This window comes from Macaca nemestrina, chromosome 8 (assembly GCF_043159975.1).
Source record: "Macaca nemestrina isolate mMacNem1 chromosome 8, mMacNem.hap1, whole genome shotgun sequence".
NCBI lineage: Eukaryota > Metazoa > Chordata > Mammalia > Primates > Cercopithecidae > Macaca > Macaca nemestrina.
The window spans coordinates 38,667,456-38,689,180 of NC_092132.1; the positions used below are offsets into that span (position 1 = coordinate 38,667,456).

General features: G+C 39.6%; 1 long non-coding RNA gene across 1 annotated transcript in view; it reads right to left on the reverse strand.

The window, feature by feature from the left end:
- LOC105475996 (uncharacterized) overlaps positions 1–21,672 on the reverse strand; it is a 239,627-nt gene extending 217,955 nt beyond the window's left edge. The window contains exon 1 of the long non-coding RNA XR_983771.3: positions 19,384–21,672. This is a non-coding gene — a long non-coding RNA (uncharacterized lncRNA). The remainder of the gene's footprint in view (positions 1–19,383) is intronic.
- Positions 21,673–21,725: the final 53 nt, after the last annotated feature.

The window sequence follows — 21,725 nt, forward strand, 5'->3', positions numbered from 1 at the left end:
AGACCATCTGTAGCTTGATGGCCTCAATCCTAGAGGAAACAAATTTGACAAGGAGGGCCTGAATACAGGGCCTAAAGGCGAGTAATAGCAAGATGGCTGTCACAGGACCTAGAAAGGGGAGAAGCCATGTCACCCAACTCCAGAGGTTGGTATAAGAGTTTGAAAGGCGTTGTCTGATTTCTGAAGCCTTTTCCTGTAAATGCCAGGTGGCATCTCATACTATCCCTGACTGGTTAGTGTAAAAACAACACTCTCCCCCTAAGAAGGTACAGAGTTTGCCTTTCTCAGCAGTGAGGAGGTCTAGGCCTCAGTGGTTTTGGAGAGTCACTGCTGCCAAAGAGTCTGTTTGGGATTGTAGAGTAAGGATAGATTTCATTATTTCCTGTAAACTGTCTGAGAAATCCTTTGAGGGTGTGTGGTAGTAGGATAATGAAGTAGATAAACTGGCTATTCCTGTTCCTGTAGCAGTAGCCATTCCTAACCCTGTAAATAAGGGTATTAGTTGTATGGCTCTGTGCTGACGGACTTGAGCTTTGAGGGGGACTGATAGGGTTTGATTTCCTGGGGCAACGTTAATGTTGGGACTTAGGAAGACTAAGGTGCAGGTGCCTGTCCAGTTAGTGGAGAGGCAGATATAGGTTGACGTTCCACATAAGAAAAATATGCCTTGGCTGGGTAGACAGAACTGGTTGTGTACGTTAAAAAGGTATGTGAGTTTGTTGTTTTAATTTTCCCATACTCCTAGAGTACTTGCCAAGGTAGCTCTGGTGAGCGGCTGGAAAGAGGTGTTGGGAGCAAACTGAGTGGCTCCCTGTGTTTTATTTTCCCACTGGAGTAAAAACCATTTTGTATCTAGTAGGAACCATTCAAGAGAGTGATTGGAAGAGGGGATGAGAAGGAATTCACTAGTGGTGGGGGTGCTGTTGCAGGGGGTGCAGGGTGAATGGTCATGCAGGGAGTATGTTTGCCATTACAAACCTGGACTGTTTGTTAAGCAGGGAGGAGGTGATGAGTCTAAGATCTTACAGTAATCTCCACTGACCATTCAGTTTTTGTACTCCTTGAATTGGGGTGTTGCAGGGACTGCTGCATTTTCTTACTAAGCCTTGAGTTTTTAAATATCTAACAATATCCTGTAATCCTTTATGAACTTCAGGCCTTAAGGAATATTGCCTTTGATAAGGAAAAGTGGTGGGGTGTTTTAGCCTGATTTGGACCGGATGGGCATTTTTTGCACTTCTGAATTGTCCTTCCAAAGCCAAGACTTCAGGGTTGATTCCCTCCTCAAGCAGGGGACTACAAATGGGTAACTTGTTCCCCATATTCATGTAGATAATGGCTCCAGCTTTAGCTAATATGTCCCTCCCTAATATAAAGGTATGGGACTTTAAGGCATAACAAGAAAGGCATGTGAAAAAAGCAAAGTCTCCCAATTACAATGGAGGAGGCGGGAGAAATACCTGGTTACAGATTGTCCCACAATTCCTCAGATGGTAACGGACCTTGAAGACAGCTGTCCAGGACAAGAGATTAACACTGAGAAAGTTGCAACAGTGTCCAGGAGGAAATCAACTTCCTGGCCCTCAATGGTTAAATGTCCCCAAGAATCAATGAGGGTGATGACATGAGCTGACACTTGCTCTGGGCACCCTCAGTCCTGTAGTTGGATCATCTGGTTGGGGGCTCCTGGCCCAGAGAACCTTTGTCCTCTGGGGCAGTGCGCCCTCCAGTGATTGCCTCAGCATAGTGGACATGGGCAAGGGGGCAGCTTGTTTTTTGTTGGTCAATCTTTTTTTTTTTTTTTTTTTTTTTTGAGACAGAGTTTCACTCTGTCGCCCAGGCTGAAGTACAGTGGTGCGATCTCGACTCACTACAAGCTCTGCCTCCTGGGTTCATGCCATTCTCCTGCCTCAGCCTCCAGAGTAGCTGGGACTACAGGCACCCGCCACCATACCTGGCTAATTTTTTGTATTTTTATTAGAGACGGGGTTTCACCATGTTAGCCAGGATGGTCTCGATCTCCTGACCTCATGATCCGCCCGCCTTGGCCTCCCAAAGTGCTGGGATTACAGGCGTGAGCCACTGAACCTGGCCTGGTCAATCTTTTTTAAGGTGTCCTTGCAAACCACATTGGTAACAAGCCCTACTGGGTGATTGGCCTGCTCCATTTTCTGTCCTCTCTGAACCACCAAGGTTTGTTTGTCTGAGGGCCATGACTAAGGCTGCAGTCTTTCTCTGATCTCACTTTTCCTTTTTGGCCTGTTCCTCTTGGTCCCTATTATAGGACACCGAGGTTGCCAGGTTTAATAATGCCTCCAGATTCTGTTCAGGGCCCAGGGCTTGCTTTTGGAGCTTTCTCCTGATATCTGCAGCTGATTGGGTAATAAACTCATCTTTTAGGATTAATTGACCCTCAAGTGAGTCAGGTGACAGGGGAGTGTATTATCTTAAGGCCTCCTGTAGCCGCTTACTTGGCTAAGATACCAGGTATCTCCAAACTCTTGGGCTGCAGCTAAAGCTGCATTCTTTTCATTAAAAGCCAGGGTTTGATCTAACAATAGCATGACATCTCTCCAAGTGAGGTCAAAGGTTTGCCCTAGACCCTGTAGGACATCTATATACCTATCAGGATCATCTGAAAACTTCCCCAGGTCTGCCTTGATCTGCTTTAAATCAGAGAGGGAGAAGGGGACATATACCCAGGTTGGGCCAAATTTCCCTTCCCCTACAGCTTGAAGGAGACATAACTGATAGCCCAGGGGTTTTTGTAGTCCCTTGGAGATTTCTTTGCATGTTTCCTTCTGGGCAGGGGAGATTAGACGAGGCTTATCATTAATAAAAAGGGGAGGTATATCTCCCCTTGCTAGGATGCTAGGATATGGGGGTAGGCTAGGATATGGGAATATGCTAGGATATGGGGGTAAGCTGAGTGGTCCTCCTGTGGAATGTAAATTGCAAGCTTTGCATAGTTGTGGATTCTCTTTCAATGAAAAGAAAGCTTGGACATAAGGTATTTCATTGCATTTGCCTTCCTTCTTACATAAAAGGTCAAGCTGCAGGATAGCATTGTAATTTATACTTTCCTCAGGTGGCCATTTTTCCCCATCATAGAGAGAATATTGGGGCCAGGCCATAGTGTGGAAAAAAAAAATGAGCCACTTCTTTTTCAGGGTTTGTGGGTCAAATTGGTCCCAATGGCTTAGGATGCATTTCAAGGGAACCCACAATGGTCCCTTGACCCTGTTGATCAGAATAGTTGTGCTCACTGACGCAGCAGCAGAAACCCCTTTTGTCCAAGAACCTGCAATGGTCCCTGGACCCTGCTGATTAGAATAGTTGTGTTCACCGATGCAGCAGCAGAAACCATAATTTTCCTCTTAGACCACAAAGAGGATGGAGGAAGGTCGGATTTATTGGCCTTTACTGACACATTCTCGAAAACCTGCCAGAGTCCTGTTAGTATTGGGACCTTACCCCTATCCTATAAAGATGTTATTTCCCAAAAATGAAGTGGAGGGCCACACCCTGAGGGAGCAAAGGGATCTCCAGGGTTGGAAGAGTGGTGCCTTTTGTCCTCACTTCTCATCACATGAATAGGAAGGATATCATTTCTGAGGCTCCCCATATCTTAGCTTCAGGAATAGCTTTTGTTAGGCCTGTTAGTCTGACGAGGGATCCTAAAATTCCAGATAGTCCCCGCCCACCCCCCCCCCCCCCCACTCCGGCCACCAGGGCTTTGGGCAAAAATTATGTCTTTCTGGCTGGTGAGCCTGGGTGCCTAAAGAAGGAAACACAGTCCTGAAGTTTATACTAGAAATCATTCTTATAGGATAAACTAGAGAACACCATAGACAGGGTGTGGTTTTTAGAAGTGGAACTAGCCTCAGAGAAGAGAGGCAGGAGGAAGTTGTCTGACAGGTGTTAGGACCCAGGAGGCAAGGGTCAGGATAGATAGGATAGATGGAAGAGTCTCACTTGGGTGACAAGACTTTGAGAGTTCCACCCATGGCTACAGGTCAACCAACTTTTTGTGGGGACCCTAGAGCTGAATGGCATTCCTCTCTGTCAACCCTCAGCTCAGCCCAGAAGTACAGGAAAAGTGGAAGCTGATTCCAGGCAAACCAACGCTCCCAACTCCGAAGAGTCAGAGGTTATTAGAGAGTCCTTTCCCAAAAAGCCTGACACCCATGTCTTTAGTCCGGCAGCCACACTGGTCACTTTTAACTGGCCAACAGGTGCCCAGTATTTAGCCCCTGAATTCTAAGGAAAAATAGAACAGAATATCAAGTGAAAGGGGTCCGATGGTACTCACTGCTTGGCGATAGTCCCATTTGGGTCACCAAGATATGTCTGGAGTTGGTTCCATCCAGTGGGTTCTTGGTCTCACTGACTTCAAGAATGAAGCCGCGGACCTTCATGGTGAGTGTTACAGCTCTTAAAGGTGGCATGGACCCAAAGAGTGAGTAACAGCAAGATTTATTGTGAAGAGCGAAAGAACAAAGCTTCCACAGCATGGAAGGGGACACGAGCGGGTTGCGGCTGCTGGCTGGGGTGGCCAGCTTTCAGTCCCTTATTTATCCCCACCCACGTCCTGCTGATTGGTCCATTTTACAGAGTGCTGATTGGTCCATTTTACAGAGTGCTGACTGGTGCATTTACAGTCCTTTAGCTAGACACAGAGCACTGATTGGTGCGTTTTTATAGAGTGCTGATTAGTGCATTTACAATCCTTCAGCTAGACACAGAGTGCTGATTGGTGTGTTTTTACAGAGTGCTGATTGATATGTTTACAATCCTCTAGCTAGACAGAGAAGTTCTCCAAGTCCCCACTTGACCCAGGAAGTCCAGTTGGCTTCACCTGTCAGCAATATCACAGGACAACATGGTACTCATGTGTTTGAGATGGTGCTGGTGTGAAGAAACCTACTGAGCTGCCAGCCCTATAAAAGTCTAGCACGCACAATTCTCTAGGGGAAATAATACTTGATAATGATAATAAACGACTATGTTACTTGTTTAAGTATTTACTGTAATATACTTTTTATTGCTATTAGATTGGTGCAAAAGTAATTGCATTTTTTGCCACTAAGGGTAAAAACAGCAATTACTTTCGCATCAACATAATATTCTAGAATGTGTTCCTTCTACTTATTTTTTAAACAGTTAACTGTAAAACAGACTTAGGCAGGTCTTCAGAAGGTATTCCAAAAGAAGGCATTATTATAGGAGATGACAGCTCCGTGTGTGTTATTCACCCTGAAGACCTTGCAACAGGACAAGATGCAGAGATGAAAGGCAGTGATATTGATGATATTGACCCTGTGTAGGCCTAGGCTAATGTGGATGTCTGTGTCCTCATTTTAGCAAAAAAGTTCAAAAAATTAAAAAAAATTCAAAATAGAAAAGCCTATAGAATAAGGACATAAAGAAAAAGTATTTTTGTACAGCTGTACAATATGCTTGTGATTTAAACTAAGCATTATTACAAAACAATCCAAAGGGTTAAAAAAATAAAAGGTTTAGCCGGGGCGCAGTGGCTCATGCCTGTAATCCCAGCACTTTGGGAGGCCAAGGCAGGCGGATAACGAGGTCAGGAGATCGAGACCATCCTGGCTAACACGATGAAACCCTGTCTCTACTGAAAATACAAAAAGAAATTAGCCAGGCGTGGTGGTGGGCGCCTGTAGTCCCAGCTACTCAGGAGGCTGAGGCAGGCATGAACCTGGGAGGTGGAGCTTGCAGTGAGCTGAGATCACGCCACTGCACTCCAGCCTGGGCGACAGAGCGAGACTCCATCTCAAAAAAATGTATATATAAAAGGCTTATGAGGTAAAACAGTTACAGTAATCTAAGGTTAATTTATTATTGAAGAAAACTATCATTTAATCCATTTAGTGTAGCCTAAGTGTCCAGGTTTTAGAAAGTCTACAGGAGTGGACAGTAATGTCCTAGGCCTTCACATTCACTCACCCTCACTCACCAACTCACCCAGAGCAACGTATAGTCCTGCAAGCTCCATTCACTGTAAGTGGTTTCTCTAGTGTACCCATTTTTAATCTTTTATTCTGTATTTTTACTGTACCTTTTCTATGTTTAGATATGTTTGGATGCACAAATACTTACCCTTCTGTTATAATTGCCACAGTATTCAGTGCAGTAACATTCTGTACAGGTTTGTAGCCTAGGAGCAATAGACTATACTGTCTAGCCTGGACGTGTAGTAGGCTATAGCAGCTAGGTCTATGTAAGCATAGTCTATGATGTTTGGACAATGCCAAAATCAACTACCGATGTATTTCATAAAATATATCCCTGTCATTAAGCAACACATGACTGTACAAAGATTTGAGAAAAAAAAATCTTTAGGTGAACTCCAACAGTCCCCTGTAATTATTATTTGTGCCTGTCCTCCTGAATTGCAAGCCCTGAGAGAGCACAGATGACATAACATTCACCTTTGTGCCTCTAACATTCATGACACTGACATGGAGCTCAATGAATGTTTGTCGACTTGAAACAGCAGGAACACTGGTGAGTGAAGACTGTGGAGACCGCAGGCCTGCAATCATCTAAGAACACACAGAGAAGAATGAAGCAAGTCGAATTTTTGTAAAGGGGCCAGATCAGGTGACAAACATCCATTGTGGCTCTTCTGCAGAACTGAGAAGAAGGCCAGGAGGCCCTCCGTCCTTTAGGGGCTTGTGAAGCTGCCCCCGGGAAGGTCAGAGCCACCAAACATTTTCGGCCCTTGTCTAATCAAAACATAAACATCGAAATGGAGACAGATTTCAACAGATACTGAAATGGGAAAAAAGTGGGAATACATCTACTGTTCACTTTTTGGTTTTGCTTTTAATTTACTTTTCAAAAAAAATTATTATTAAAATATACAAAAGTATGCAGTGAAGTCTCTCGACCCTTACCTATTCATTCATTGAACACATATTTGAGTGTCTACTGTGTGTACTATTCTTGGTGCTTGGCACATACCAGGGAATAAAACAGACAAAAGCAATAGTCCTCATGGCCTTCACATCCAACTGGGCAGCTAGTCAAGGTAATCTTATTTCAGAAGAGAAGATTTTTCCAAAGGCTAAAAGAAGTGAAAGAAATTAGCCAAGGAAGTATCTTTCCCAACAAGCTCTATATTTAGATGTTTATGAGTCCTCCCAGGGTTTCTTTATGGACTTGTCCACAAATTCAAACATATATTCTTATTTTCCCTTATTTTCAATTCAAAAGACTGTATGTCATATACATCTTGCTTTTCTCATTTAATGTATCTTAGAGTTTTTTATCCAATAATTTTATCAGAAAGTTTATGTATGTATTTATTTATTTTTGTATTCCTGCATAACCTATTTGGGTAGCTATGTAGTAATTCATTTCACCTTTTCGGTATGATAGAATTTAGGTTGTTTTCATTATTTCGAGAAATGTTGTAATGCCTAACTGTGTACAAATATCATTTGAATCCCTTGGATAATTTCCCAGAAGAGGAATTTCTTGGTCAAAGACATATGAATAAATCATTTTGACAAATATTTCCAAATTGCCTTCTATGGGGTTTTACTAATGTCTGCCTCCCCAAAACAATGGAGAGTTCCTGTTTCCTCACAGGTTGCCGATGGACTATGATGTCAAACAAAACTTTGTGAGGTTTCTAGCCATTATGATTAGAAAAAAACCCCATGTAATTTTAAATTTTCATTTGTCTTATTTTGAGTAACAGTCAACAGTTTTCATGTATTTAAAAGCCATTTTTATTTCTTTTCCAATAAACTTTTATTATATTCTTCCCAATATAACTGGGCAAGCAATTGGGAAGTTGGTCTTTTTCTCATCAATATCTATGTGCTTTTTATATACAATGGAGATTATTCTGTTCCATGAATTACAAATTTTTTTCCTGTGTGTTGTCTTTTGACTTTTTTAAATAATTTTTTTTTTTTACCTTACAGATTTTTAAGACATTGTAACATTTACCATTTTTTAATGGCTTCTGGATTTTTAGCCATATTTTAAAATATTATACACATCCCAAATTTGAAGAGCAATTTTATCATTTTCTTCTAGTAGGCCTATGATATCAGATTTTACACTTAAGTCTTTGATCTATTTAGAATGTATTCTGGTATATGATGTGAAAGATGAATCCACATATTCCCCTAGGTGGCTCTCTAGCTTTTGTCTGTGACCTTTTTTTGAATGGTTTATTTTCCCTACTGATTTCTGATGACACCCCTATAACACATTATGTTATTAATGTCATTGGGTTTATTTATTTCCTATCTTGTTCTGTGTTCTGTTTGTCTGTTCATATGTGAATACAATACTATTTAATAATTTAGTTCTCTTTTCAATGTTTTCTTCACTATTTTTGGTTGTTTCATTTTTTTTATACAACGTTTAGTATCAGTTTGTCTCTTTCTAAGGAAAGAAAAAATTGATACTTTTCATTGGAATAAAGTTAAACTTATCACAGAGAGAAATGGTGTTTCAACTATATAGAATTCTCCTATCCAAGATTATGGCTTTATCTTTTCTTTGATTGTATTTAGTGTCTTTCAAAAGTGCTTCAAGTATTCTTCACATAGTTTTTGAATATTTACTAGTGAGTCTGTTCATCGGTATTTTATTTTTATTGCTGATATTGTAAATGGTTCATTTCTTTCATCATATCTTCTAAATGATTTTGTCAAATATATGAATGATATTTTCTTCACTCTCCTTTTCTACCCTACTATTCAGCTAAATTCTCTTTTTGATTTTAATTTTTTGGTTTATTCTTTTGGCTTTGGTTTTCTTAGAGTGTCTTGGGTTGATATGATACTCTGAAGAAAAATATTCATCATTGAATGAGTTAAATTTTTCCAGACTAGCCATTTAAATAAGTTCCTATGGGGAAGGAAGAAAGACCAGAGTAGCCTCCAGGTGTCAAACTCTAAATAACCTTCCAATGCAACCACACAGACAGCTTATCTGCAAAGATGGCACATCTATGTCATGCATTGTGTGATTTTACTGCCTCTGCATCTTCAAATCCGCTGCTTTTCAAAGTGGAGGTCCAGGAGAATTTTTATTCAAGTCTTGCCACCAGATGTCTTCACTCACTGTAGCAAACAAGCCATGTAGCTTTTTCACTAGACGGGGGACCTCTTCCTTTTAGAAAATGTGTTTTTGCAAAATCCACCAAAATCCATCACTTCCAGGACTTCTAAGGATTCCTTTTGACTTCCTTCTAGATGACATCTAACCAATCTCAGTTAGTTTTAGTGGTCATTGTTAGAATCCACAGAGTATCTGTGTCCTATTTTGCTAAAATTGGAATTTGAGAGTTTTTTTTAAGATTCTACTTACTATCTTTGGATGGTTTCCAGAAGAGGAGAAAAATCTGGTAAACAAACCCATGTTTAATGGGTTATCTCAGCTACTTCTCAAAATGACATCCCTGAGCTGAAAGGAATACTCCTAGCACAATCAGTTTCAGGATTGGGAGTAGACTGTAACCAGATAGGAAATATACATGCTTATGCACAAGCTGCGTGAGTGTGGCATAATTATGGTTGGCCATTTCCCTCTGGTTTTCTAAACTTTCTATTTCTATCATGACTCCTTCTCCCTGAAAACACACACATAATCACACACACGAGTGTGTGTGTGTTTGTGTAGAAAAGGATGTGTACAAATATATCCAATGCTGTACTATAAACAGTTAAAATAAGTGAGAACTAAGAATCTTTCTTGGATTTGGCAATGAGAAAGCTATCTGTATGACTTTGACTAAATTGAGTTTATAGGCAGAAACCAGAGTTTTTAATGGAGTGAGTTGAAGAGTGAGCAGGAGGTGATAAGTTAAGGAGTATAGACAACTTTTGCAAGACTCTTGGCTATTAAGGAAAGGAAAATTTTACGGAATCAAATAGAAAGTCACTGCTGAGAAACTCTATATTTAGATCCCTGTAAGAAGCTTGTTTAGGGAGTGATGTCACAAGCTTGTAAAGTCCTGCCCTTCAAAGTGGGGGTGGGGAGCAAGGAGGAAGGAAGGAATTTGTGTTCCAGCACAGTTGACAACAGCCCTGACCCTGGAGCCAGAGTGCCTGGGTTTGATCCCTCTGAAACTCTTCTCTCTCTCTGTGTGTGTGTGTGTGTATTTATTTTTATTTTTATTTTTTAGACAGAGTCTTTCTCTGTCACCCAGGCTAGAGTGTAGTGGCACAATCTCCTGCTTATCGCAACCTCCACCTCCTGGGTTCAAGCGATTCTCCTATCTCAGTCTCCCAAGTAGCTGGCATTACAGGCGCCCACCACCACGCCTGGCTAATTTTTGTATTTTTATTAGAGACGGGGTTTTGCCATGTTGGTTGGCCATGCTGGTCTTGAACTCCTGATCTCAGGTGATCCACCTGCCTCAGCCTCCCAAAGTGCTGGGATTACAGGCATGAGTCACCGCTCCCGGACCCTTCATAACTCTTATTGGCATATGACTCGGCATGACTTAGTCATTCTGATCCTAAATGATGCCCTAATCTATGTAATAGCTCACATCTTTTTCCTGAGCTTTAATCTCTGTCTACTGGATAATTTCCCGTGGATGTCCTACAGGTACCTCCAAGTCAATATGTCCAAAATATGATCTAATATGTTGTCCAATCCCCAAGCTTGCCCCTACCCTTTGTATTTTTATTCTTTATGAATAAAACCACCATTTGCCTAGAAACCCAGGCCAGGATGCACATATTCATCCCAAATGCCTTCATTTCTTTCATATCTGACATCTAAATGTGACTAGTTCATATCAATCCTCTCTTAGTTTCACCTGTAGGACTTAGGACTTATGTCCTCCTTTCCAACTTATTGCTACCATTTTAGAGCAGGTTCTAATTATCTCCTACCCAGGTTGTTGCTATCACTTCCTAATTCTTAGCTTAGCTTAGCTTCTATTCTAGCCCGCACACCATTCCTGAATCATCCTCCACACCATCAACAAAGTGAGTTTATTAAAATTCTGTGCTCATCCTGCCATTCTGCAGATGAAAACCTACATTTCTTCTCAGGGTATTCACATTTCTCAACAATCCAATCCTAGCTGTGTGACTCTCCAGCCTCAAACCACACGGTATGTCCTTCCTCAGTCTCCATTGCAGACAGACAAAATAAAATAAGGCAGAATTCCACCACTAACCCCCTATTCTACAGAAAAGGAAGCATTCCTCCTAAGAGGAGAACTTCCCTTGTTTAGAAAAGGATTTTAACAAGTCTTTTGAATATGCAGGGGCAAGGGCACCAAGTCTGGTGGGGAATAAGGAGGTTAAGGGGCTAGTGTAGAAGTCCCGAAGCAGATGCCAACTTGGAGATCAGTATGACTGGGGCAGGACAAATAATGGGGTGGAGGAGGTGACAGCAGAGGTAGTCAGGAAGCTAACAAGGGGAGGGAGTTGTAGGATTTTACAGGCCATTATGAGGTTTTGGTCTTTATTCGAAATGAGAGCCATAGAAAGGTTTTGAACAAAGTAATCTGATCTGACAATGTTTTACATGATCTGGCTAATGTTGAAAGCACCCTGTGTGGATAAGAGTGGAAGCAGGGAGACCAGTTAAGTAGACTGTGCAGTAATCCATACAAGGCTTGATGTGGCTTGAGCTATGGACGGCCAGGGTGGGTGGGGTGGAAGATGGTTAATGGTGGTAAAGATGGTGAGAAGTAGTTGAATTCTGGATGCATTTCAAGGTAGATCCAGGATATAGTGGACTGTATGTGAGATATATTAGAAGAAGGGTGTCATATTTTTTCAAGATTTTTGGCCTGAGCAATGGGCAGAACAAAGTTGACTCTAGGCTGAAAAGGAGAAGGCTATGAAAAGCTCAAGCTGGAAAGAAGATTGAAAGTTCACTTTTTTGCACATTAGGGTTGAGCTAGACATTAGACAGATATCCTACAGAGATACCTAGCAAGTTGTTTAGTTATAAGCCTGAAGTATAAGGGACAGGTCAGACTGGGGATACATGTGTGGGAATTGTCATCACTAGATGGTATTTAAAGCCTGACCCCACCAAGGAAGGGGGTATAGATTGAGCAATGAAGAAAACTCAGGCTAAGCCCTGCACTCTCCCATGTTAAGAAGTTGAAGAGAGCAAGTAATGACAAAGGAGGCTGAGAAGGAGCATCCAGTGACATGGGAAGAAAGTCAGAGAGAGTTTTGACCCAGAAGTCAAGTGAAGAAAGCATTTATAGAAAAGGTGAGTGTTCCCACATGTTCTCACTCATAAGTGGGAGCTGAACAATGAGAACACATGGACATAGCGAGGGGAACATCACAAACTGGGGCCTGTCAGGGGGTGGGGGGCTAGGGGATGGATACCATTAGGAGAAATACCCAATGTAGGTGACGGGTTGAGGGGTGCAGCAAACCACTATGGCACAGGTATACCCATGTAACAAAACTGCATGCTCTGCACATGTACCCCAGAACTTAAAATATAATAAGAAAAGGTGAGTGTTCTAATGTGTCCAATACTGCTGATAGGACAAGTAAATTTAGGACCAATAATTGATCATTAGATTTAGAAATGTGGAAGTTATTGCTGATAGAACAAAAGGAGTTTTAGTGAATCATGAAGGTAAAACGTGTTTTACCTTTACTTTCAAGAGAAAATGGGAGAAAAAAATTGAAGTGGGCAGTACACACAATTCTTCCTAGGAGTTTGCTGCTGTGGGGTGGTGAGAATGGGATGGACCATGGGGTCAAGGGAGTGTATTTTTTAAGATAGAAGAAATTGCAGTATTTTTGTCTGACGGGAAAGATACAGAGGGGTTGAAATTGTGATGAAAGAGAGCAAAAAAGATCTATTACAGCAATATCATGATGGGGGTAGCAGATGTGCCAATGGAGATGATGGCCTTCATCAGAGATCTAACCACTCATCCATAAGGCGGCGGGCATGGACATATGCAGGAGGACAGGTAGACTTCAGAGTGGGAGTTCAAAGGTGCTCTTGGTTCTATGTGAAATGGACAGCAAACTCACTAGCTGGAGTGATGATGGTGGAAGAAGCACTGAACATTGAGAGAAGGGAAAACATTAGTCACCCAGGACACTGGAAGAATGAATGGACAAGGGAAGTACAGTAGAGAGCTGAGCAGCATCTGAGGTTGGAGGTCAAAACTTGTAAAGTGAGACAGCAAATTTCCATGTGTTTCTCTGGTCACATTCAACTGTGTGAGTGTGGGCATGAAGGATGTGGTACCACAATGGGTGTGTTGTGCTGGGCAACTCAGTGAGAAAAGAAGTCAGAAGTCAGGGTAGCTTAGGTTTAAGGTATTCCTCAGGATGATGAGATACATGTTTAAGTTAGTGCAGTGTGGAGTTAATTGGGCATTAATTGAACCAACTTAGCGTTACTAACATACCGAAGGCTAAGCAACTGCTACTCAAAGAGAAGTGAGTTTGAATCATAATTGCAAGACTAGTTTCTGAGACACCATTTTTTTTCAGATTAAATTAGGTATGACAAGCGACTATGTGTTCATTTCCTGAAGTAAGTTAATGTGAGTATCGTTTAATAGACCATGGGATCTTGTGGCATTTGTTCCCTGAAATTTTCTTTAGGCTCTGACAATGTATGTAAATTGCTATTATTTATAATATAAAAGTTTATAACGCATTATTCATACTGAAGTTTAGTATGTTGTCTATGAATCCAGGTCATTTATTTACAAAGTGGCATCATTACCCTCAATAATAGCATAAATAAAAATATTAATAGCTCCCACGTGATGCTCCTGTACAGTGTATTAAGCACCGGGCTAATGTCATCACAGACATGGTCTCATATAAACCTGACAGCAACATGTGTGAGGAGGAGGTTAATATTACTACTGTTTTCAGACAAGTCAATCAACCATCAGAGAAGTTAAATAACTCCTCCAAGGGTAGACACCTTCTAGAAGAATATCCAGAATGCAAAATGAATCTTCCTGAACCCACATCATGTTACACTCTTGAAACCTGCAAATCAAGTGTCTGCTAGACCCACAGCACTCTAGCAGCTGGAACCATGGCTCTCAACCCTGATGCTATGCTTAGAGCAAGCTGGTGCCAGGATCTCATGCAGAACTTGTCTCCAGAGACAGCATTTTACCATCTGTAGTTTTGAAAGTGCCACAAGTGATTCTAATGTGATTTAAGACCTCAAATTCTCAGTGATCCCCAGTGATTGGAAACCGCTGAGCTCTATATTCCAGGAGGTTCCAGGAGAGAGTCTGTGTGCAACACTCCCAAGTAATTGAGACCTCATCTGACCTCATCCACCAGGCAGAGAGAAACCTTTAGACATAACCTTAAAAGCCACACCATAAATTACCTTAAAATAAAACACTATAAATAAGTTTTCCCTTGCAGCCTCCAGTCCCTACAGGTGACCCTACATGACCTTCCTACCTGAAGACTCATCCCTGCCCTGGTTCTGGTATCAACCTTGTCCTTGGTCAAAGAGAATTTAAGGAGTCTTAGTTTGCTAACTCCCATGACTCAACATGAAAATATTAATAGTAACCACATATCAAGAATTGATATCTGCCAGGCATGGAGCTAAAGGCTTTACACGTGTTAACTCATTTAATCCGCACACAGGCCCTTTGAGCTAGGTGCTTTGCTAATACTCATTTTACAGAGGAAGAAACAGAACCTTAGAGAAGTTAGATAATACACTCTGGGTCACTGTGCTAACCAGCAGAGCCTGGATTTTCACCTGGTTCTGCCTGACCACATGGTCCAGGTTCCTGATTAATCTTGCTACTTAACACCTCCACACACAAGTCCCCAGAGATTCCCCAACTCAACATGAAAACTTTTCCCTCTTGCCACAAATCCTGCTCTTCCACTGCCCTCTCCCTGCTGTCACTTAATTTAGAAGCTTCTGGATCACTCATCACTGCCCTCACTCATGGCGACTTGTCAGTTTCTATGTCATTTTGGTGTTATTCTCAATGGCTCTCAGATCACTTCTTTCAGACCTTCATTTGTTTCTTTCCAAGATTATTTTACTACTCCCTATAAGTAGTCTTCCTATCCTAGTCTTGCCTTTCTCAAATCCAAACTTTTCTTTGCTGGTTCTAGATTGATCATTTGATAACACAAATTTGATACCGCATCCAGACTTAAGATCCTTCAGTGATTCAGTGAGCCCTACTTGATAAAGCACTGATTTCTTAGCAAGATCCTCACAAAATAGCTCCAACTTACCTTCTCAGAGGTATCTCTTACCACTCTCTGGCTCCTTGTCCTTACCTCCAAAACACTATGTTCTCCAAAGGTCATAAACTGGGAGCACACAAGCAGGATCCAACCCAAAGACATGCTACATTGTGTTGGTTCACCCAATACCAGTGTGTGTGTGTGCACACAAGTCTTATCATTTAAGGAACATGAGCACTCAAGCAAAAATACAGATCTCTTACTTCCTTGAAACATTATTTTATAAGTTGTCCACAATTCTCACCACACCCTATTGTGGCTCCAACCCAACTCACTTCACATCTTTAAGTGACCTGCCTGACATTTGAGTTTGTGATCCCTACTGTGGACCATTAGAAAGTCTCTAAGTATACCAGATATCTTCATGCCTTTGTAACATTTTTTGTGGTATTACTAATGTAGCTCTCTCCTAACTATTAAAGGTAGTTGTATGTATGTTTTCTCCTGGCTAGATTGGGAAAAGATCATGAAAGTAGATTCTGTTTTGTTCATCTTTATACCCTATCCCACATTGTTTACCATCAGTCTTCACCCCTTGTATACATTCCACGAACATTGAGCATGGTAAATTCTATTGCAATAAGAAGTTCTTTTTTACTCTATTAAAGTATTTTCATGACCAACTGTGTGAAACTAAGCAAGTTACTTGTTTACCAAACAAATAAGTCCAAACAACTAAGGGACTTATTTGTTTAAGGAACTCACATAAAAAGGATTAATAAAATTATTCTTTCTCAAAAAATATTAGCAAAGAGAATTCAATAACACATCCAAAAGATTACACATCATGATCAAGCGGGATTAATCTCTGACATCCAAGGCTGGTTAAACATACGCAAATCAAAGATACATCACATTAACAGAATGAAAGATACCACATTATTGTCTCAATTGATGCAGAAAAAGCATTTGACAAAGCTCATTATCTTTTCTGGATAAAAATTCTTAACAGTTTAAGTTATATATTAACTGTTAATATATAACTGTTAATAATAGTTTTATTATTACTCAACATAATAAAGGCCTTTTAAGAAAAATCCACAGCTAACATCGTAATTAACAACGAACAACTGAAAGCTTTTCCACTAAGATCCAGTACAAGGCATGGATGCCAAATATCACCACTTTTATTCAACATTGTAATGAAAGTACTAGCAAGAACAATCAGATAAGAAAAAAAAAAAGAGGAAAAGGCACTCAAATTTAAAAAGAAGAAATAAAATTATCTTTGTTTGCAGATGATATTATCCTATAGGTAGAAAATCCTCAAAGTTTCATATAAAAAAACTGTTAGAACTAATAAATGAATTCAGTAGTTGCAGAATACAAAATCAGCATACAAAAATTTTTGATATCTATACACAAATAACCTAGCTGAAAAGGAAATCAAGAAAACAATCCGACTTATTATAGCATAAAAAATATGTGAAATAAATTTAAACAAAGCAGGTGTAAGATTTTTACAATGAAAACTATAAAACATTGCTAAAAGAAATTGAAGAACACACAGATAAGTGTAAAGATATCCCATGTTCATAGATGAGAAGAACTAGGATTGTTAAAATGTCCATACTATCCCAAGAATATACAGATTCAATGCAATCACTTTTAAAATTCCAATGACATTATTCACAGAAGTGGACAAAACAATCCTAATATTTTTAAGGAACCATAAAAAAACCCAAACAGCCAAAGCTATACTGAGAAAGAAAAACAAAGTTGGAGGCATCACAGTTCCTGAATTAAAATTATGCCACAAAGCTGTAGTAATCAAAATAGTATGGTATTGGCATAAAACAGAAACACAGACCAAAAAAAAAAAAAAAAAAAAAAAACCAGAATAGAGAGCTCATAAGTATAAATATATACTGCCAACACAGTATTGACAAGGGCACCAAGAAGACACAATGGGGAAAGGGTAGTCTTTTTAATAAATGGTGTTGGGAAAGTTGGATTTCCACATGCAAAAGAATAAAATTGGACCCTTATCTTATTCCATACACAAAAACCGAAAGTCAATGAAAGACCTAAATGTAAGATCTAAAAGCATGAAATTCCTAGAAGTGAACATAGGAATAAAGCACCTGGACATTGACTGGCCTTGGAAATGATTTTTAAAATATATTATACTAAAAACTCAGGATACAAAATCAAAAATAAATGAATGGAACTATATCAAACTAAAAAGCTGCACAGCAAAGGAAACAAACAACAAAATGAAAGGGCAACCTATGGATTGGGAAAAATATCTGTAAATTACATATCTGATAAAGAGTTAAGTATTTTAAAAGTATAAATAAAACACAAATTATTAGCAGAAAGACAAATAACCTCATTAAAAAATAGACAAAGGACTTAAACAGACATTTATCCAAAGAAAACATAAAAATGGCCAGTAGGTATATGAAAATGTGCTCAACATCAATAATCATCCAGGAAATGCAAGCCAAAACCACAATGAGATATCACTTCATATCCATTAGGATGACTATTATCAAAAAGTCAAGAGATAAATGTTGGCAATGATGTGGAGAAAAGTACACTGTTGGTGAAAATGTAGGATGTTGTAGTCATTATGGAAAACAGTATGGAGGTTCCTAAAGAAATCAAAAATAGAACTATATATGATCCCACAATCCCTCTTTTGAGCATATACCCAAAGGGAATGAAATCACTACCTCATAAAGATATCTGCACTCCCATATTTATAGTGGTATTTTTCACAATACCCAAAATATGGATACAACCTACATGTCTGTAGGTGGACAAATGGATAAAGAAAATGTGGGATATGTATATATGTGTGTATGCATATATATAACATATATAATATATATATTATATACACGTATGTGTGTATATATATGTGTGTGTCTATATATAAAGAAGGAATGGAAAATTATTCAGCCCGGAAAAAGAATGACATCCTGCTATTTGGCATAACATGTATGGACCAGGAGGACATTTTGTTAAGCAAAATAAGCCAGACACAGAAAGAAAAATATTGCATGATTTTTTAAAAAAGGATAAATATATAAAGTATAAAACAGTGGTTACAGGAGTCAGGTTGGGGGATGAAATGGGGAAACACATGGTCAAGGGATACAATGTAGCAGATATGTAGGATTAACAAATCTAGAGATTTGATGTACAATAGAGCACTATAGTTAATAAAAGTGCATTAGAGATTTTAAAGTAGATTTTAGCTGCTCTTATCAAAAAAGCAACTATGTGAGATGATAAATGTTACTTTGCTTTCTTATAGTAATTATTTTGCTATTTATTATATATGTATTCCATAAAATCATGTTGTAAACTTCAAATATACATAATAAAACTTTAAAAAGCAGCTATTGTGGCCTGGTGCGGTGGCTCACGCCTGTAATCCCAGCACTTTGGGAGGCCCAGGCAGCTGGATCACCTGAGGTCAGGAGTTTGAGACCAGTCTGACCTATATGGCAAAACCCCATTTTGACTAAAAATACAAAATTTGCCAGGTGTGGTGGCGTATGCCTGTAATCCCAGCTACTCAGGAGGCTGAGGCAGGAGAATCGCTTGAACCCAGGGGGCAGAGGTTGCAGTGAGCCAAGATCATGCCACTTCACTTCAGCCTGGGCAAAGAGTAAAACTCCATCTCAAAAAAAAAAAAAAAAAAAAAAGCCCCCCAAAAAAGCTATTGTTTCATACAGCTTTGAGCAAATGTAGTTTCCTAAAGTCTCTTTAATAAGATTATACAACTGGTTATGAGGGTTGGCTTTACCTAACTTCTAAGTGTATCATGCAGAAAAATATATAAATGCCTCTCCTTCCTCTTCCTACTATTATTCACATGATCAAAAAATAACAAAGATTATTTTGAAGATACTTTCTCACTTCTAAGAGACTTCTTAGGTGATAATTATTTCATTAATCATCCTCACAAACAATTTCAAATCTCAAGGTTTCCTAGGAAGCTCCCAATGTAAAACACTTATTTCATTTTATTTTTGTCTTTGAGATTTTATTTTCATTTCTAACATAAATGAAACAGGAAAATCTGGAACTCCCAAGAATTTGAATTTCGATTGAGACAATGAACATAACATTTCTCTAGTAATCAAAGATGTATGGGAGGTAGCATACAGACCTTGCTTTCGGGAAGAAAGTCCCAAAGCACACGTGAGGAGGAAAACGATTTTATACTCTCTTCTGTAGAGTTGTGAACGAAGGACTGCAGTTGCCATGGAGGCTAAATCTCAGAAGGAATGACCAGGCTCTTTTAGAAGCTGCTCCTGTTTTTTAGCCAAGACCTTCTGCTGACATCCCCAAACCCCAGTAGCTGACTGCAATGCCAGTTAATATGTGAAAGACTGTTAGCATTTGCTGTTTCCATTTCTTCTCCCTCTATCAGGACTGGATCTGGGGCAGGTGTGGACAGGCAGCAGGAAAATCTCGTTGAAAGCTATAAATTATCCTGATTCTGGGCTAAGCGTATGGGTGTCTTAGAGGAACTCTATTTTTACCTAAGGCCTTCCAAGTGGGATGAAGAGATTCTGATAAGAACCAAACAGGTTGCAGTGAATCTGCATTGCTGGGAGGAATGCCAGAAATTTCAGGCTCAGATTGAAATCTTTGTTTGTAATAGCTTTCTTTCCTTGTGATCCAACTTCCTCTTAATTAATCAAGAGGGATTTTCTTTTTCTCCACATTTATGGCCCTTAGTTAAAGCTATCAGATGCTGTTGAACTCTGGAAACACCTCTGACAGATTTGTAGATCAAGTATTAAATCACTTCCCAATTTTTTTTTTATCCTAGGAGGTAAATAACCCACATGATGAAAAATATCAACTTTTTTTCCAAAATAAATGTCTCACTACCTGAAATAATTAATTTTTATACCTTTTTGTGCTCTTAAACAGCAGTTTTCAATCAGTATGGTGCATGCAAGACTGAAGGAAAGGATACAGTTTTAAAGCCAACAGAACTGTAGAATGAAAAAAAATTCTGCTTACTTTAAGAAATTATTCATTGCTGAGCCTTGGACATTTTTATCTGGTTTAATACACTGCATAGATGTTTCTCTTTCTGTCCACATGCTTGTCTTTCCAGTCCTTTTAAAAAATATTATATTTCAGTCTCTCTTGTGAGAGTTGAAAAACTATCTTTGCCTACATGAACTTAAAGTCCTGCTAAGGAAGATTGTGTTATTAAAAACAAAGGGGGCTAGATGTGGGGGCTCACATCTGTCATCCCAGCACTTTGGGAGGCCAAGGTGGGAGGACTGCACAAGCTCAGGAGTTTGAGACCAACCTGGACAACACAGTGAGACACTGTCTATTAAAAAAAAAAAAATTAGCCAGGCATGTTGGCTCATGCCTGTAGTCCCAGCTGCTTGGGAGGCTGAGGCAAGAGGATTGCTTGAGCACAAGAGGTCAAGGTTGCAGTAAGTCATCATCACACCATTGCACTCCAGTCTGGGGACACAGGAAGACCTCATCTCAAAAAACAAAACAAAACAAAAACCAAAAACCAAAGGGTAAGGGTAGGCAGGGATGGAGATAAGAAGTGAGCTACCAATAGCATTCATTTATTCTGTCCTTAGAATTCTGTCCTTAGATGATCTTTTCAAACAAAGTATTTGAAAAGATGTATTCCAATAATAATTTCTAAAATTCAATGTGTATGCAGGTTTTAAAAACATTTTTTAATGATTGGACCAAAATTTTGACTGCCTTTTTGTATTTTAATATGAGTTATCTATACAATACTTCAAAGATGGGACTGGAAAGTAATTAGTCTTTGACTGTCTGGACTTTGGTCTTTCTCTTATCTGGGCTTCAATTTTCTCATCTGGAAAATGAAGGTTGGGTGAGTTGATTTTCTAAGGTCTATTTCTAATGGAGTTGAATGAAAAAGAAAAAGGCAACTTAGGATCTTTGATAACTGGCATAAAAGGAGGCACAAGCTTTGAATTACACGGATGCGGATTTGAATCTCAGATTTTATTAGCTGCAGGAAGTTAGATTTTAGTTTACTTAGTTATAAAGTGGAACTAATTAGGAGCTGTACTGAGGACTGCTGGGGTTTAAATGGGAACAATCCTATAATGTTCCCAGGGTAATATGTACGCATATTGTATGCACCTATAAATGGCAGGACCATATTAAGGTCAGAAAAACATAAGGCTGAGCACATGACTTGATCTAGTAATTTCCACTCTGGCACTTGGAGAAGAAAGAGAGTGAGCATATCACTGTCCCTTACCAGCAGAGATGTCCCTCTGCCGTGATGAAACTCGAGCTGTCATGATTTATAAAAAGAACACCATCAGGGCAAAGGCGCCATATCTTGGCAAGAAATGCTTCACATAGTTTCCATCGTCACTAAGCTCTCCTTCCCACCCCGCACCCTGCTTCTATTTAAATCCCAGGCACTCCACTGGACCATACTCATTTTAGCCACTGCCCAGGCTATCAGCAGAAAAAAGA